General features: G+C 49.1%; 1 pseudogene; it reads right to left on the minus strand.

The window, feature by feature from the left end:
• Positions 1-3,169: 3,169 nt before the first annotated feature.
• Positions 3,170-3,977, minus strand: part of LOC119350481 — a 5,762-nt pseudogene continuing 4,954 nt past the window's right edge.

Genomic DNA, 3,977 nt, shown 5'->3' on the forward strand with positions numbered 1-3,977 from the left:
AGTACTCCTTTATAATCACCCAGTTACGTTGTGATGTTTGGTAGTACCCAAAGTGTTCCTCCGGTAAACGGGAGTTGCATAATCTCATAGTCATAGGAACATGTATAAGTCATGAAGAAAGCAATAGCAACATACTAAACGATCGGGTGCTAAGCTAATGGAATGGGTCATGTCAATCAGATCATTCTACTAATGATGTGACCTCGTTAATCAAATAACAACTCATTGTTCATGGTTAGGAAACATAACCATCTTTGATTAACGAGCTAGTCAAGTAGAGGCATACTAGTGACACTCTGTTTGTCTATGTATTCACACATGTATTATGTTTCCGGTAAATACAATTCTAGCATGAATAATAAACATTTATCATGATTATAAGGAAATAAATAATAACTTTATTATTGCCTCTAGGGCATATTTCCTTCACGAAGATGAGGCCAGCAAGCACAACCAAAAACTTTGAGAAAGGTATAATCCGGAGACTCATTAAGCAACAGTTCAAGCGGTGTTTTCATCCCAAGAAGTCGTGTAGGAAGCCTATTTATGAGAAAACAGGCAATGGAAAACGCATCACTCCAAAACCTAGAAGGTACCGATGCATGGGCAAGTAAAGTTAGGCCAGTTTCGACAATGTGATGACGCTTACGTTCAGCCGTGCCATTCTGCTGATGTGTATGAGGACAAGACACACGATGTGAAATTCCAAGCTTATTAAAAAAGAATTGAGGTTGTGATACTCACCCCCCCCCCCCAATCGGTTTGGACATGGATAATCTTATGCTTGAGAAGACGCTCAACGTGAGCTTGAAATTGTAGAAACACATCAAACACATCAGATTTACGCTTGATAAGGTAAATCCAAGTAAATCGACTATAAGCATCAATGAAACTAACATAATATTTATGGCCACTCACAGAAGTTTGGGCATGCCCCCATACATCAGAAAAAATAAGCTCAAGTGGAGTTTTAACGACACGACTCGAATCCGAAAATGAAAGCTGATGACTCTTGCCTTGCTGACAGGCATCACAGACTGTGGCAGCATCTTTATTGGACACAACGGGAAGACTATGACGATGAAGAACACTACGAACTATGGGAGTGGCAGGATGACCAAGCCATGCATGCCAATGAGTGGGCGAAACACGGACACCGCTGAACGCTCGAGGAGCAGATGGCAGATCAAGTGCATAGAGTCCATCACGCAGGCGACCTCTAAGCAGAACGTCCCTCGTGGCCCGATCCTTGGTAAAAAAATAAAAAGGATGAAACTCAGTGAAAACATTGTTATCACGAGTAAGTTGAGGAACAGACAACAAGCTACGAGTAGCAGAAGGAACTCTAAGAACATTACCGAGATGAAGGGATTTTTGTGTGCGAGTTAAGAGGGAGGATGGGATATGACGGAGTGTGGCCTGCTTGGCGAGTAGGCTCATGAGTGGCCAAGGCAGCCTGCTTCTCGTTGCCTTTGCCATTGTTGCCGATGCCGAGGAAGTCCTCCTTGAAGCGGCGATGACAGCGGGAAGCGATGTGACCTAGAAGACTGCACAGCTGACAGGGGAGCTGAACGCCACATGAGGGGCAGCAGGCACATGGACGACCACCCCCGGTAGTAGCCAGGGGGACTGCGACGGGCGACCGTTGAGTCTGTGGAGTCAATGGTACTGATTTGTCGCTGGCAGGTGACTTGAAGGGCTTCCCTTTACCACGTGTGGCAGCATTATCAGCAATAAAACTCGGGTTAGACCGGCGAGACTTGATGCGCTGTTCCGTGGAAAGGAGGCGGGCGTAGAGCTCACAAGGTTCAAGCGGAGTGTCACGATCATTGATGTTTTCAGCAAGGTTATCATAGTCGTCGTCCAGTCCGTTCATGACGAAGGTGGTGAAGTCCTCTTTACAAAGCGGCTGGCCAATGGAGGCCAGGGTATCTGCGAGACGCGTCATATTGCCAAGTAGTCGGTGATGCTGAGGTCAAGAAGCTTGGTCTCCCCCAGCTCCGTATGAATAGTGTGAGCACGCGCCTGCTGCTGAGATGCGAAGCTCGTGTGAAGAGCAGACCATGCCTCCTGGGACGTGGCGGCGAAGAGGACCAAGGAGGACACCCCCTCGGTGAGCGACGACTGGATCATAGAGAGGATGGCCTAATCCTGAGCAACCTATGCATGATACGCCAGATGATGCGGTGGAGGACACGGCAGAGAACCGTCGACGTAGCCCTCCAGGTAACGACTGCGGAGAAGCGACAACACCTGTGCACGCCATGACAGATAATTATCTGTCGTAAGCTTCACGGGGATGAGATGCGCGAAGTAGAACGGTGCAACGGCCACGGCATGATCAGCACCGTGAGGCGACGTGTAGTAGCCCATGTGGGATGATCCAGCAAATGCACCAGGACCCAGCGTTGTCGAGGAAGGTGCAGTCGGCGCAGGAGCTCCAGGGTAGGACGTGGCCATCGGAGGCGGATAGTATCCACCATAGGGCAACAGCGGTGGCCGGGCACCATAGGGCACAACCGGTGCCCTTCCTGACCCGGTGTTTGCGGCGCCATAGAGAGCAGCAGCCGCAGCCGTGTAGGGCTGCGAAGTTGGAGCGGTGTAGAACGCCGCAGGAACGGCGCCATGCGATGTAGCCGCGATGACCGAGTATGGCGCTCCATACGGGGCGGGGACGTTGTGCGAGGCAGCCACATGAGGAGCCCCGTAGGGCCCCGCGGACGGCGGAGGAGGAGCCCCGTAGGGCGCCGATCCCATCCAGGGAGCCGCCGGGTCAGTGTACGTAGTGCCCCAAGCCGGCGGAGGCGCGATCGGGACGATGGCGGCTGCTGATCAGACGCCGCACCCACCATCGAGGCCTGGCCGGAGTAGACCGAGGGTAGAGGGCGTGATGAGAGGAACGGCGAGGCAGGCGCCTGGCAGAGATCGGCGCGATGGCGGCGGTGGCGGAGGTCGGTGCGGTTGCGGCGGCAGCAACGGAAGACATATGACCAGTTAGGGTTGATACCATGCTAAACGTAGGGTTTTGGAAAACTGCACGACAGCCATAACGGATGTGGCTATCTTATATATAAGGGGTACACAAACATATACGGTACAATATTCAAGATCTATACAGAGGCTACGCGTAAATACAGTCTAACAATCCTGACTTACCAGACCCTCTGGGCTAATCGCTGCAGCAATATTCAGAAACGGGAATTACTAAATGACTGAGCCTCTACGTTGTTTCGTCTATCTGAGAGATTATAGACCTTTTCTCTATGCTTTGTAATTTCTTCTCTCTTACCCCGTCTGTAACTCTGTTCTCGTGTAACCGCTCCTCAATTGGTAATAAAGTTCAGGTAGGCGTAAGCCCGTCGTTGTCGCGTAAAAAAACAAGCTATATATAGACTATATATATCTTGGGTTCTTACTCGCGCCGAATAGGAAGTGTAGCATTTTAAGATATGATCTTCCTGTTGCGTATGTTTTTTATGAACATGTTCTGCTGCCTGATGGTCTGAATCTCTTATCAGCCATAACAATAGTTGACAGTTGAACCAGTGACTAGCTCTGCTCTGAAGCTTTCTGAAAGCATGTATTAGTACTTTCTTCTTGCCGGTGAAAGCATGCATTATTTCTTTGTGGAAAAAAGTCTGGTTAGGACATGCAGTGCGATACAAGCCACATCATGTGAGCATCTTAATTTTATCTAGCAGTCCAAGCTCCTCTTTTATAGGTGCTTAGAACATTTATAATCTGGAGTAGTCCCTCTGTTTCATATTTTATAGGAGTACTACTACTACTTGTTTAATATATAAGCTCACCTCTTCAATATTTGTGTCTCCTGCCGTCTCATTGGGATGTTAGGTGTTTTTGTCATGTGACGAGATTTGGTGTTAGGTGCCTTAGATCTATGCAAGGATTCAACGCGGCGATTGTAACTCCAACATGCTGATTTTTAGGGGCACGTGCACGAAGATTTTCCAACCAGT

Source organism: Triticum dicoccoides, chromosome 1B (genome assembly GCF_002162155.2).
Source record: "Triticum dicoccoides isolate Atlit2015 ecotype Zavitan chromosome 1B, WEW_v2.0, whole genome shotgun sequence".
NCBI classification, from domain to species: domain Eukaryota; kingdom Viridiplantae; phylum Streptophyta; class Magnoliopsida; order Poales; family Poaceae; genus Triticum; species Triticum dicoccoides.